This window comes from Columba livia, chromosome 7 (assembly GCF_036013475.1).
Source record: "Columba livia isolate bColLiv1 breed racing homer chromosome 7, bColLiv1.pat.W.v2, whole genome shotgun sequence".
Classification (NCBI taxonomy): Eukaryota; Metazoa; Chordata; class Aves; order Columbiformes; family Columbidae; genus Columba; species Columba livia.
In genome coordinates this window covers 20,213,584-20,229,127 of record NC_088608.1, presented here as the reverse complement: position 1 = coordinate 20,229,127, position 15,544 = coordinate 20,213,584, and the positions used below count along the sequence as shown (strand labels likewise).

Here is a 15,544-nt window from a genome sequence, read left to right as displayed (position 1 = left end):
GCCAGCCAGTTCTAACTGTGTTGTCACCCTCAACAGCTTTATGTGCTAGTATAATGAAAATGAAAGAAACTGCTGTTCATCGTCAGCGTCCCGATGGGTCTCTACGTGAGTGCCACAAAAGTAATTGTCAACAGTGTAAAGGTAGACCCAAGACCTATCCACGGGAAGGCCTCTGACAAGAGAGGTTGGGTCATGTATGTCAGACAAGACAGAGGGGTGTATTTGGATTCCAAGAATCACTCTCACATGAAAATAACGTAATGACAGGGCCAAAAGGTCAAACTCAGCTAGGTCTAGAAATTCTACAGAGTAGATGCAAAGATTACAAAGGCACTTTTGGACTCTGGGAAGTATGACAAGCTCTAATGGCAGATGTAGCCGTTGGATGGTCCTGAAAACTTTGACCAGTCAGCAGAGAAAGTTGGAATTACCTTTCTTTCTGGTAGAGGCTGCTGAATGTCTCCTTAAGGCTTCTGTATTAATGCTCTTTGTCTAATGCTGTCTGTTTTCTCAAAATAACTTTTCCTAAAAATAGTTTATTTTAGATTGCCAGATCTAAATATGAAGAAACTACACTTGCTTTACCTCTTGTCTTCTGGTATTAAATAATGAAGTAGCATTTCCCACATCTAGAAGAAAATGTGAAACCTGAATCAATACCGTTTGTTGTTACTTATTCTCTAGTATTTTTGTTGCTTACTGTGAGACACAGGAGTATGAAAAATTAAGCCTTGCTTAAATGAAGTGATATTTGATGCTAAATGCTTTCATATTGTTGCAGCATCAGTCACAGTAACATTTTAATATTTGATGAACTAAATTAGGTAAATGAGGAATGTAATTAAAGTGCTGTTCTCAACCTCTAAAATAATTTAAGAAATTAGATGAGGAGTGGATTGGTCCACATACTTCACAGGAAACATTGAAAAAAAATGACATTACTGTCTCCCACTTGAATAAGTTGTCAGCTGATTTCAACACACTTTAACCCTCCATAGTTACTGCGAGTACAGCACTAGTTGCTTTTGGGGGGCATTGTACATTAATGTTTAGTCTCTTTAAACCAAGCTAAAACAGTATTTCAATCAGTTCCAGTTTTTTTGTTGTTTTTTTGTTTTGTTTTTTTGTTGTTTCCAGTTAGCCAAATAGCCTCCAGTGTAGATTAAAACACAGTTCAGTGCGTATCCAACAACTAGAGGGAGCTCTCTGGAAGGGCTTTGGAAGACCTTTCCGCTTAACAGCTGTTCGAGCATTCAGTTTTGTTCATTATTAGGTGGAGTCATAAAACCCATGGTAAACCAAATTGTTATGCTTAGTGCCAAACAAAGGACATAGAAATTTAAGTTATTTTTTCACTTCCCTGCTAATTTACCTGAAAAAAATAATTCTGACGCCCAGGAACTGGCAGTGTTACACTCAGCAGGCACTCTCAGAGCTACATACTACCTTGGAATTGTATGTAGAAAAATTACTTACCCACCGTAGGGGTCCTCCTTTGTTATAAAACACGCAATAGACTATATATTTTAAATGGACATTATTTTGTTAGTTTGCAGAAATCATGGTCTCTTTCAAGCTTGTAAAATGTATCACCTCTGTAGTATTAGAAATTGCTACTATAAGAACATATGAATCATAAAGAACATACTATAAATATTGATCGCACTAAATATATACTCATGTATTGTAACATTAAATAGTATGTAATTAGCCTGTGAATTCCAGCAATGTGGCTTAGACTTTTTTTTGTATTGTTTTCAGGATAAATTTACAAAGCATAAACTTTTCTTTGCCGTAAAACTGCCAGCATACATACGTAGAAGTTGCGACCTGTTATTTGTTATCTAGATATTGTCTTAAAAAATAGGCCCTGGAACAAGGCAATAGTCCAGGCAACAACTCAGCACTATAAAAGGGCACCAGTTAATAAAAGTAAGAATATCTGGGGACTTTTTATATCTATAAAAATACATATATACATCCATGTATATATGTGTCTATATATGCATATATTAGTACAAAACAGAACATGTACATATGTATACTATATATAAGTATACATATATATGTAAACCTTATGAGGAGCAGTTGAGGGAACTGGAGCTGTTTGGCCTGGAGAACAGGAGGCTGAGGGGAGACCTTATTGCTGTCTACAACTGCCTGAAAGGAGGTTGTAGCATGGAGGGGGTTGGTCTGTTCTCCCAAGTAGCAAGTGACAGGATGAGAGGAGGAAATGGCCTCAAGTTGTGCCAGGGGAGGTTTAGATTGGAAATTAGGGAAACTTATTCACAGAAAGGGTTGTCAGGGACTGGAACAGGCTGCCCAGGGAAGTGCTGGAGTCACCATCCCTGGAAGTACTCAAAGGCATGTAGATGAGGTTCTTAGGGCCATGGTTTAGTGGTGGACTTGGCAGTGCTGGGGTAATGGTTGGACTCAATGACCTTAAGGGTCTTTTCCAAGCTAAATGGCTCTATGATTCTATAGACATATACATATACTATATATGTATATATGCATATGTATATAATATTTATTTTTAAAATACACTATTTAAAGATTCTCCTCAATAGAAAACTTTGCTGCTTCCTGGGGAGGCAAAAACTTCGCTATCCAACTCACAGAGAAGGCTGACCAGCATAGGAGGTGACCTATATGAACAGACAGGAATGAAAGGATAACCTCCACATTTCATTGATAAGTGAGAATGTCAGTCATTACCACCTTGCCACCTCCCCATTTCTTGCGGAGTCTTCCATTGACCATGCTTTACTTGAGAGCTCTCCATTGCTTCCCGTCATTCTCCCTCCAGCTTTTCTCCCCTTTGACCCTTTCTGTCTGCTGCTTCTCTTTGACTTCAGTTTTCCTTAAATGATTCAGAACGGTAGCAGTGAACTTTTAGCCACTGACATTCAAATAGGATCAGAATGATGTCAGAGGAGTTCACACCTCCTTCCCAGTATGTGTTTATAGAAAATTACTTGACTTCCGGCTTCTCAAAATGTAAATGCTTGTTACAGAGCAAGAAATATGTCATAAAAAGGAGATACTGAAGAAAGGAAGAGGCTTTACCCTCCCCCTCTTACTTCTCATGCAGTTCACAGCAGGTGCTGCATTTCATTGCACTCTAAAACCTGCTCAGGCAGGTTTAAAAAGATCTGGAATATGACATCTTCTGTGTACTGTCCTCTTTGGGTCATCCAGGAGTGATATGGGATTTTCACAGGTGTAAAAAACCACCAGCTTCCCCCATTGCCCAATTGTTCTATCAAGTCAAAAGCAACGGTTGCCTGGTTGGTAATGTGTCTTATGTCATTCAGTATCAGTTGTATATAGACCTTTCCAAACAAATTAATTAGGACCTTGAGAAGCAAACCATACAAACTGTGTAGATATGCCATCTTTCTATTCATATGATTGCATTAAGGGACAAAAGAAAAAAAATGACATTTCTCTGTGCAAATACCCAACACAAGGAAGTTCCTGAAGAGTCAAAGGATGTACATGATGTGGCTTCTTTCTGACATTTTAACAGGTTATATTTCAGTAATCAACCAATTCTGAGGTATCTGAGCTCCCTGAACTGTTGATTTGTTGATTTATTGTCACCATCATATTCAGATACCATTAACAACCACATTTTAAGGCAACTGCGAGATTTTTAAAGAAATGCCAACAAACAGATAAACAAGATCCTTCCTTCTCATCAGGATGTCAGAATGTTCAAATTCTATTTCACTGACCCTCTCAGAGGTTTTGACTGCCTTTTCCACAGCTCCACCTGACCTTACTCTTTTCCTCACAAATCCATCCCCTCATGTAGACACTATTTAAGACAGTTTATATATATATATATATATATATATATATATATATATATATATACACTTATAAGTTACCATATTGGTAACATTACTCCAAAGATCAATTTATATTCCCTTAATTTGCATGTAACAGTATAGCCATGAATATTCAGTCAGACCACTTATTTCACTGAATAATGAATTATTTATCCATTCACAAACACAACGTTGCATTAATCACCACTGGACCTATCTTTGCAGTGTACAAGCCATTTTTTTCCAAGTCTTAGAAGTTTCTTAAAATATATTTAATTTCTGTCATTTAATCCAGGTAGTTACAATTATCAACACAGAACTTCAGCTCTACCTCAATAATTATGGAATGGCATGCAGACCATTTCTGATCCTTTTATGGTCATTTACTCATCACTCAGCCAAAACTAATCATATAAGGGTATTCTTTTCCTGTTGTTGACCTGAACATACTTAAAGCTTCAAGGATGAAAACAAAGGAAGAAAAACACAAAAACAGAAGGAAGGAGCCAAAATAACAAATGTTCTTTCCTGATGACATGAAGTCCACAAACTAGACTATTAGATGATAACTAGTAAAGAAGAATGAGTAGAAATACGATGAATAACAAATACAGGAGATAGGGGAACAAGGATGTGAAGAGCTTCCCAACCAAGCACTCTGGGGTAACTTCCTTGTAAACCACAATTTAAAACTTCCAATGGTTGCCAGTACTTTCTCCCTTTGTGTAAGTAGCAGACAGTTGTGGAAATAATGCTGTTCTAATTTAGCACAGAAAAAAATCATCAAATTGTTCAGCTGAAACCCCTGGCAGAGAGTTAACTGATTAAATGTGCTGTCTTTCCTCTAGTTCTTAGTAGGAAACTACAAGAGAAGTAACAATCTCTTTGACACACACTGCTTTCATTTTCTCTCTACATCTATTTTTCAGAGATTTCATGGAACTATGTTTATGCCTTTACAAAACTAATTCTCAGAAGTTCAGGAACTTGATTTTTTTTTTAGTGTCTTAAAATAAGCACAAATGTTGACAATACATTGAATATTAAAATTTCTCAAGCATTCCCTTATTTGTGTTATTTCAGTAGCTGTTTTACAGGTTCTACATTATACTCTGATCTTGAAGCCTGCATGATTTCTTAAGTAAGTTTATTCCACATGTCAACTATTTTAAAATTTATTAATTTCATCCACTCTTCATTAATTTGTGTAACTATTTTCTCCTTGTGTTTCTTTTCCCCCGCCCCAATCCATTTACAAGAGCTTTTCTTCCCATATTGCCAACTGGGAAACCTTTAATGAGTTGAAAGCTGTAGTAAGAGGTTTCCTGTTTCGGATCAGCATCTGCTAGAATTTTCTTTGATGAATACAAGTACAGACCTAAAGAACAGCGACCTGAATCTCTGGCACTAAACTTGCAGGATTTAAAACTGGATTTTACAAAATCCAATACCAGCTACTAGCCTTGAATAATGCTGCAGCACAGAGTTGCTACATAGGAGTTTAGATAAGAAAGATCAGACATATATTCTCCACATATTCGTAAGTAGGACACTGCAAATCAATAACCTTCAAGGGTTACCACTGGGATTTCCTGATGCTACTGGTCTCCAGTCTAGAGTCTAGCCTACTACTTCAGCACCACAAAATCAAATTGAAGGAGGACTTTATTTGAGAGGAACAACCTGCATAAGGGAGTTCAGCATTCTTAATAAGTCTAATGATTCATTCTATCTGACCTTTGCCTTATGATGCTCAGTTTCTCTTTCACGTGCCTTCCCCCATCACCAAGTCTTCTGCATCCTGAAATAAAAAAGTCTTAAATTAATCTAGAGTTTTTAAAGTTACATGAAACAGAAATGACCTAAGGAGGGCACTTCTCTTTGCTTTTTAAATTATTTCCCATAATTTTCTAGCAGCAGAAAAGTCTTGATTTTTCTAGTAGTCTGTACTTCTTCAGGAAGGAATTTGATAGCTCAGACTCAGACTTCAGCAGAGTCGAACCATCTCGGCTCCAGTAGTACTAGTTTTACACCTCAATTCTTATCAGTCACCTAAGAGCCATCCTGCAATTATCTCATAGAGATTAAATTACTAATGCAATACTAATTAAAATCACCTCTGTTACATTTGAAGACAGAGGAAAAACCCCTATGGATGGCAAAGAAAATGCCAACTGGTCAATGAAACCTTGTAAACCCTATTTTAAATATTATCCCACCAGAGGAAAATCAATCTAGCACTTGTTATGTATTGGAAATGAGTGTTCTTTTCTTAAAACATAATTTTTGCATTTAGCATGAGCAGTGATTATGATCACAAAGCTGCTATATAACAGTTTATTTGCACTGAAATCTTCATAGCCTAATGGACAAATAATGATGGACTTTTATTTTTTCTTTTGAAGAAAAATAAGTTTGTCGAATTATTTTTGCAAGGTATGTGCAATAGTGAGAGAGATTATGGCGAGATACACCACATAAACTCTTCAGGACTCTAAATGAAAAGTAAAACTGTGATAGGAAAGTAGCATTTTGGAAAAACAAACAAACAAACCACTCCCAACCAGACCAAAACATTTTTCCTTCTCTTTTTGGAGCATTGAGTATTCAAAGACAGAAAAAGGCCGTTCTCAGTAATGAAACTAGAAAATATATTGTTCCAATATGACGTACTCTTAGCACTAATAAAATCAATAATATTAAGAAGCAACATAAATATCTTTTTTTTTAATAATTTTATTAATAGCTCTGTAAGTTGTGTAGTGAAACTTTTCTTTAAATAACATCCAGCATAGTTTAGTTACAGGACTCACTTTTAGCTTTATCTGAAACACAGGACCAGTATTTCATTTATACTACAGTCGTTTTAAATGGAGGCAAACAGGGGTTCTTAGAGATTTAACCTGAGTGTTATTAAAATACATTATTACTAGTGAATTATAACAGTTAAGTTCTTTCTAGAGATGTGACCCTGAAACTTTCATGCCTGACCTAATTTAGCAGTATTTAATTAAATAAATCTTGAAAAAAAAAAGAAACCATTTTTGTAAATTCACTGCTCATGTTAGAAATCTCAAGAGTTCTCATTAACAGAAAATTACATTCATGTGATGAAGAAAGCTTTTGTCATCTGCAGATGAAATAAGTCTATGTGGAGTCATGAACTAATTTGAAAAAGCAGCTAAAACAAAAAGGGGCTTTCTTCTGATGAGTTCTTAGTAGAAAAAAAAACCCAACCAACACAACGGAATATCACTAAGGAAACTGGATATTCTATTCATGTGAATAGGTTATTTTCTATGAAAAAACGGCAGCTATCAGAAAGTTCCAGGCTTGGCACTGGATGCGGCGCAGCGGTGTCTGACGCAGAAGCAGCCCCTGGCGCACGGTCTGCGTCTGGCACACACGCTGGAGCTCACCACACTCACCACAGTGCTCCAGGGGCACTTGTACACCTGAGTGGAAATCTGCATTTCTTTCTCTATTGTTAAAAGCAGGTGGGCATAACACGAGGTGCTGTAGAGTCAAGTCGATTTCTTTAACTTCTTAAAAGTTAACTATTCTTAGGCTTCTTTTAAGTACTGAAAGGCCACAATATGGTTTCCCCAGAGCCTCCTCTTCTCTGGGCTGAACAACCCCAACTCCCTCAGCCTTTCCTCATACCAGCTGTTCCAGCCCTCTGATCATTTTGGTGGCTCCTCTGACCCCTCTCCAACAGGTCCATGTCTGTCCTGTCCTGAGGGCTCCAGAGCTGGACACAGGACTCCAGCACTGGAGAGGCAGAATCACCTCCCTTGACCTGCTAGCCATGCTCTTTTTGACTATCTAATGTTTCTATGTACAGCAAAATTAAAATCCACGTATTTAAGGTTTATTTGTAGAAAACACTGGTGCCAGTGTAGCCTAATCTAGATTGTGATGTAGCCAATTTACACCCATCTAAAAAGGATGTCATTAGGAAAAATTTTCCCCTCCTTTTATTTTTTTCCAATACGTGGTATCTGCTGATTGACTGCAGGTAGATGAGGTCCCATCGCTGCAGTGACTGGAGGCAGCAGACGTGCCCAGCAGATGTGTACCAAGAATATTCTGTCTGTGACAAAAAAAAAAAAGGCAGTTCTGCCAAACCAAGCAGTTCTGCAACCTGCAAATCTATATTGTGCAATTTCCTTTGTCGTATCACTCCCCTGCATGGACTCCCTAGCAATATAGTTCAGTTCATACTGTATCTTTTCACGCAGTGGTGATCCTAACTGCTGTCTTTCTCCTATACCAAAATGCTTCTTTCCCTGAAATTTGAGGTCAGCAGCGATGTTTGCTGCCATGCTTCATGGCTCTCCTCCTACCTTTAGGTTTAGCTGAAGCTGAAGGGCTCAAAAGGCACGGTCAACTGAATACAAACTCTCCTTTTCCTACCACAATTTTTAACAGCAATTAGAAATATTGTAACGTGCAAAAAGACAGGTGGTATTATCTATGTGTGCCTTGTGCTGCCAGCAAATGATAAGCTAACAAAAATACTATATAAATTGACTTAACAAAATTTTGGTGCTAGCTATATATTAAGTTTTTGTAATGTTTTATTTTTCATATGCCTCACTGAAAAGAGCTGGAGAAAAGTATTATGCCTTATCTTCCTAGGCCTGTTCTGCTTGTTGCTTAAGTCTAACACATTGCAACAACGGTGCTAAACCTTCTATGAGACAAGACTCCAGCTACTTAGACATGCAACAGTTGTCCAGTGGTTATTCTCAGGTGTTGCTTCCTGACAGAGTTTCCCCTTTCTGTTTATGTAGAATGGGACTTTGTTCTTTATGCAAGTTCTGAAGCTTACTTCAATGATGAATTAATAAGTTCCTCCTTTTTTTCAGAGGAATTAAATACTTTCTTTGGACAATACCCTTGAAGTCACTTCCTAAAAATTCCTGTAAATAAGAAAGAATTGTGCATGCATTGTGTGCAGCACGGTTTTCGATCTAAGTGCCTGGGTTATGCGTACCATGAACAGAGAAAAAAAATGGATCTAGACCGGGCCTGCCCAGGTCCAGCAAGGTGATACAGCTCTGCAGTGCTGCCAGAATGCCTCCTCCGGAGAAGCCAGATAGGACACAACTTGTGTGGGGATGTGCTGAAGTGAAGGCAGTTTGAGCGCTCCTGCAGTGCCCTGCCCGCTCCTCTGCTGCCAGAGCGTCTCACTGGGGCAGCACCGGAGCTGGCTCCATGCGCTTGCACAGTGTGCACACCGAGCAGCCCCGGGACGGCCGCTCACGGCTGGCACGCACACGGCTGGCACACACACACACAGCTGGCACACACATGGCTGGCACACACATGGCTGGCACACACACAGGTGGCACACACACAGGTGGCGCACACACACATGGGTGGCACACACACAGGGGTCACCCAGGTGGCACACACACACAGGTGGCACAGCAAGCCTCAGCAGCAATGGCATTAAATTCTTCCCGGGTCTGGGAGAGAGAGCTTCTTCCAATCTGTTTTCATTGCAGATAATGGAGTGTGGACTTGATTTTAATGCTTCAGAAATTCTTTCTTCCCCTTACTGGAAACTCTATAAATAATATTATCTTGTACAATGTTCAGCAAATTTGGATGTGTAAACCCTGTCAGTTCCAAAATGAGATAGCTGGTGCACAATGAGCTTTAAGAACCTTTCTAAAAGTTTCCATAAAAGGCAATTTAATAATGTAGACATCTGTAACTTTCTTTGAGAAACAGGTTTATCTTTGAAAATGATACTGTACTATTCATTGTCTGTCTGCGTGCAACTGAAAAGCACTTGAGCCAAATGTTCTCTTCTATTTTTATTCCTTTAGATTGACCTGGGCTTTACAGGAACAACGTTTGTTTTGTAAGACACATGTGAAACTCTGAAATGCCTTCTGATTTGCTTGTACTACATTTAACATCATCGTGAATACTCATGTTTTTAGCTTTTAACATTTTCTTTTCCCTCATCTGCATTAGAAATACTTGCTATTTCTATTAGGTATTAAAAATACTTGCCTACATCACCTTCACACTTGTGTTTCTTAAAAACTCACAGTTTCTTTCTACATTTTGTTGTCTTCATTTCGAGAGACAACATAATTTACCTTGAATTGAGGGCTGACTCCAGGTTACTGAAAGCTCTGTGTGGGCACAATGGAAAAAATACGCCCCACATGATTTTTAACCCCAGCGTATTCCATAAGCATAGTTTACATTACTCTTCAGCTGTTCCTCTTTTCATTGTCTTTCATTCTTCCTGTGTTAAAGATCTGATGATCTCATTCCGTATTCCTCAAATTATTGTTTAATATTTTATAAGTTTAGCATCAGTGACAGATGTGTTTCTTGTCTTGTGCACTTATTTGAATTTATCCAACTTTTTATCTACTTACTCATTTTCCTTCTCAGAAAATGCCCTCAATTATCCAAAAAATGAAATTATATTAATTACACATTGTTTCTATAAATGTGTAGGTGTCACGAAGTAATTAGCATGTAGCTGCTCTAGCCTCTGAAACTTTTTCATACTATAAGAAGTCAAAGTGCTACGAAATCAATAGGGAAACTCAAATTAATGAGCTAGGATTTCACTGTAATTTGTTCTGAAAGAGAAATGCCAGTTTTGCAGTTCACTGATGGGTTACTGTACAATGTAGTGACCAACAATCAATATGCTAACCTACTAGAAGAAAAAGTCATTGTAAATCTACATGGCGCGTTGCTGAGATGATGTTTTTTATAGAGCAAACAAGTTTTCCTACACTTTCTCTCAAAACTGAACTCAGTGTTTATGAAGAATGAATTGCACTGGTTCAGAATGTCTGCAGCCTGTCCTGATCAGCTGTGTCAAGTCCGGGCTTACAGATGTCACCAGTCTCTCTAGGTCAGAGACATTACGTCAAGCTGAGGCAAGGAACCTAGACTAGACCACTCTTACAAATCATCTCAAAACATCTCCAGAAATTCCTCAGTCTGCTGAGCCATTGTCTCACCACAGACGCTTTGCTGGCTTCTCCAGCCACGGCTGAACATTTGGATCTCAACCATAGCACTGTACTAAATGGCAGTGGTCCTGTGCAGCCCCTGCTTGAAATATAATTGCACAGAATTAGCACAGAATTAAGGAAAATAAATCTAGTTCTTGTAAGTTTCTTCAAAACACTTTCTCCTGCAATAGCTAGTACTGTGTACAAATATAGGGTTCATCTCAATAAATTGTGAGAGCTAATTTATAGCCTTTATATATATATATATAAAAATATGCTTTCATATTATTCTGATTTTACATAATCGAGCACAGTCTGTTCTGGTAGTAAGTAACAGCTGTCTGAAGTAACTTCATGTTACATCTCCACTGGCACATGTTTTTCTATCTAGTTACAGACAATTGTATGCAATTACAACATTCTAGTAATCTCTGTAAAACAGCTAATGTAGTTGTCTTTTTTTCTTTTTCTTTCCTTCTAATTCTCTCCCCCCACACGGAATGGATAAGACAGGGGCTTCACAAGAGTTTTTAACAATCGTAGATGTAGACCTTCTGCACATCCCATTTTATTTGCCCAGACATTAAAACATTTTGTATTGAGTACAGCTCTCCTCTACCACAGAAAGACATTCCAAACTTTTCCATTAGAAAAAATGCAATCACATGGAGTCAGTGCATTGGTCCAGCTAAAGCAACTGCTCATTTAGAACTCCAGAGTCAAATATTTCTCAAAATTTGTATTAAAAACATGTCGCTGAAAGTCTTTTTCCCCATAGCTTTTATTTCGACCCAAAGCACAGTGAGTTACAGCTTTCTAGAACGCCTCCAATGTAAGTGTTCTGGGGACCTGCCGACAGAGCCGGTCCCTTTGCTCCGCAGAGCGTGCCTGTGCAGTTCTGCACCAAGAGCCCTGTGCCCAGACCTCCCTGCAACTGCTCGTCTGCCACATTTCATGCACTTCTGCCTATGCCTGAGTAGTAAAATCCTTCTATACCGCCACCATGGGTGGCCTTTTAACAAGTAGGCACAACAGAGTATAACAAAGAATGTTTCATGCAAAAGATGATAGCAATTTATTTGTAAATTTCTATAAAACCTTAATTAGACTAGCTAATTAATACTTGTAGACCATGTCAAGTCTGTCTTTCTCAAGCAGGAGAAATCAGAAATCCTCTAGGTCTCTTTGAATGTCTTGGCCATTACTCAAATTACTTTAATTCCAATGAGATTTTGGCTTGAAATCATGCATTTTTTTACCAAATCCTGCATCAGGTAGGTACACAGAACAATATGAAAGCATTTAAACAAACGAGCTTTGATTTTTCAGTGCTCAGCATCCAGAAGCCAGTCAAGGTTAAATGGAGATGTGAATATTGCACAGTTCTTAATATCAAGCTATTTCACTGTGGCACCGTAGCTGACCAGTTTTGAAATATTATATATAGCATTCTTGCATTTGCAAGAAAACTGGGGGGGTTTGTTGTCTTTTCTTGCCAACTGTAGACTGGCAAGTGGCGGTGCCAAAAAAATTGAGTAAAATGTCAGCCTTTGCTACAAACAATATGCAAGCAAAAACCACTTTCCATTTGTAGAGTAAGTTACCCATCAAATACAAAGGAAAACCAAAACAAGCTGGTCTTGTAACAGATGCAAAAGGCTTCTAGGTAGACTTCACACAGGTTTTACAAACATGAAGAATAAATGGCTATCCATGTATAACCAAGCATTAATAAGAAAACTTTATGAAACAAATCCTTTACTACAAAATTAAAATATTGCACCAAATCAGCTGTGAAGAGATTGAGAAAGGGGTTCTGTGGATAAAAGCATAATGCTTTATTTTCAGACTGTCGTCTTCCATGAATTTAAGTGCTCAATATTGTAGCAGCCAGGTGTCAGAAATGAATAGTGAACCTGCCAGCAGAGCTGTTTTCCGTTTCTTAACCACCACCCTAGTCCGTGACAGAATTGATTGGCTTTTTCACGTATATTGCTAATACTGGCAGAGATAAAATAGTACCTCTAAATAACTACCTCTACACCAAATTTCTTGACTTCAAGTGAGTTCAGTATGATATTTTTATTTTTTCAAAAGATAAATGAAATAATCTAAATCCTCAGTACTATTATGTTCTTTTTTGAGAATACTAGAATACTTTTTTTGACCAAGGCCTTGGTTTATAATTTAAACATAATACAAGCACAATGTGCAGTACTGTTTTCTCATCTCAGTGGTACTTGACCTTTACTTGACTGAACGAGTATCTTAATCTCTTAGGTACGGTATGCTGTCTTCTATGATGAGAATTCGAGTTCTCGTTCTGACTTGATTGCTTTCCACTATGGTTGAAGGTGTTAGTAGACTCAACAAGGCTGTTCCACTGTCAAAACACTGATATTAAAAGAACTCATCAGTGACTGGTCACTCTTTAGTAGTCTGCTGTATAAATGTAGCATTTCCTATGATCTGTGAATTATGAGATCGATTTGCATCACAAAAGCATAACAGTTACAGGGAAGTCTTGTTTGCAAAACTGATTCTTTGCACCCCCTCTTAATAATCTAAATAACATCAACTATCGCAAAGGAAGGCAAAAGCTTTACTTTGAATCACATTCCATTTTTTTTCCCATTGTGTTTCTCCCTGCTGGGCAGCCCATGCTGATCCCAGAATACGCCTCTCTGTATGCAAAGGTCAGCACTGCAAGTTGAGGGATCTGCCATTAGGCAAAGACTTAATGGAACAACCATCCAGGTCTAAGAGAGTATTTTTTCATTATTTCAATAGACCTTAGGTAAGGTTCTTAACTGGGAATAGGCTGCTTCAAGACTTAAGATTGTTCTCAGAAGTGAACTTGTTAAAATCTTCAGAACACAAGCTTCTCAAATCTCCTCTACCATGTGTTCAGTTTTTAACTGAATGTGTCTACATAATTTGGTCATATATTGGCACTGAGAGGTGGGGATTTTCCTCCTGCTCTGCTTCATTACTAAAATAATAATATACAAAAAGCATATCACTGATACAAAGTCATCCATCTCTGTGTCATTAGTAGCCTTGTAATGAGCAGGCAGTTCTGCAGCTTTCATTGCAAAAAAACACTTTTTGATCAGGAAGCCTTTGAGAACCATTCTGAACTCCAGGTTCAGCAGATCGTGTTCTTAACACTGCACATTGCATTTGAACCAAAGACAGCTCAGTGGATAACAGAGGAAACCACGGCTACTGGGATACCCAAGTTTGCTATGGTTGTGTTTCCTTCTTTCATGACCTCAGTGTTCTCTTAATGTAATAACTGCATGTGAACAGGAAAGAAGTGTTATCCTGATGGTAATAAAATAATTTACAAGAGCATTTTTCTGTATGTCTTGACATATATTTTAAAACAATACCAGAGGACTAGCATTTTTTTTTTCCCCTAGATAAAAATACTTCCATCACCCTTAAAACATTTTCTCATTTTCCATTACGATCCTTTCGACAGTGAGCTGGCAAGATGAAGGTATTGTTATGCAAACCTGAGAAACTGTACGGTTCTCTTTAAACAGTAGGTTATATCCTTCATAACAAAAAAGATTCAAAATCTGATTCCAAAAGCATATCACTCCTGGGGAAAGTTGCATTTCCACAATTAGTCTCAGCAGCTCCACCCCAGGATTTTCAGCGCATAAACCAGTTTATTTGGAGAATACCTATGAAAAGCCAGCTGCAATCCTGCAAGTATTGCATATTGTCAGATTATATAAATTTAACTCTACACGTTCTCCTGATGCATATGGAAACACATGGCTTCTCTATGTCTTCAAAATCATGGATGAGGATTTAGTTAATACACTGTTGTGAGTTCTTTCTATTCTGTACACCTTAGTTACACGGTGTCTCAAATAAATGGACCAAATTTGTTATTATATGGCTTTGAAACTGGATCCATCTTTTTGAGACACCCTGTATTTCTGTGGGTTTCGTAGAGTCCTGATGTGAGTAATAGCCCAGTCCTGGAATGCGAAGGGAAAGGCAGAGGTTCGGGAGGCAGGAGCAGCCTGGGCTGCTGGCGGCGCAGCAGCGGCAGCACGGGGCAGCCGGGCTGGGGTGCCAGGGCCCGTGTTGCTCGCGGGGGATGCTCTGGGCCCCGCCATCTCCCCAGCAGCGCACGTGCAGTGTCCTACATCAGCTTCTGCTCAGCTTCTCAATTACTGAGCTGCAGTTATTTAGTCTGCCCAACAAAATAATAAATTGTGTTTCCATGCTGTGGTGCAAAGAAAGCCATCAAAAGGGTTGAGTGGCCATTTCAAATCATTTCTCTGGCAAATCTGTGCAGACTTAATACTTAGCAGGTATTATTATACTTTTACCAAAGAAACAGAACATAAAAAGGACAGAATATGTTGTCACAGTGTCTGCATCAGTTCTAGGCAACAAAACTACTATCCAGAAGCATGTATCTGTTATGAATAGTGTTAAAACCATAAACAGTGATTAATAATAGTATGCAAATATAAAATGTTTGCATTGTGAGAGTCAACCGATTTGCTTATAATTGTCTGTGGGATCCACTTGGCTTAGCCGAAATGTTGATTTTAAAGTAAACTTTTTAAAGTTTGAGTTATTGCTTATATTGATACAACAAGAAAGTTTAAAAGTTTAATGTCAGGTTCCTGGGAGCTTTAAGAGTATACATTTGCGTAAGCAATAAAGCTGACTCAG

At 38.3% G+C, this 15,544-nt stretch overlaps 1 protein-coding gene and 1 long non-coding RNA gene across 5 annotated transcripts in view; one reads left to right on the top strand and one right to left on the bottom strand.

Annotated features, from left to right (window-relative positions):
• Nucleotides 1–15,544, bottom strand: part of B3GALT1 (beta-1,3-galactosyltransferase 1) — a 196,648-nt gene that overhangs the window by 149,381 nt on the left and 31,723 nt on the right. For 2 of the 4 annotated variants that reach the window (XM_065069707.1, XM_065069711.1), the window contains exon 2: nucleotides 5,574–5,637. The exons of the other annotated variants lie outside the window; for them this stretch is intronic. The gene's annotated coding sequence lies outside the window, so the exon portion shown is untranslated. The remainder of the gene's footprint in view (nucleotides 1–5,573; nucleotides 5,638–15,544) is intronic. 4 annotated transcript variants of the gene reach the window in all.
• The window catches only part of LOC110360781 (uncharacterized), a 152,387-nt gene that overhangs the window by 114,330 nt on the left and 22,513 nt on the right, over nucleotides 1–15,544 (top strand). The gene's annotated exons all lie outside the window — the stretch shown is intronic.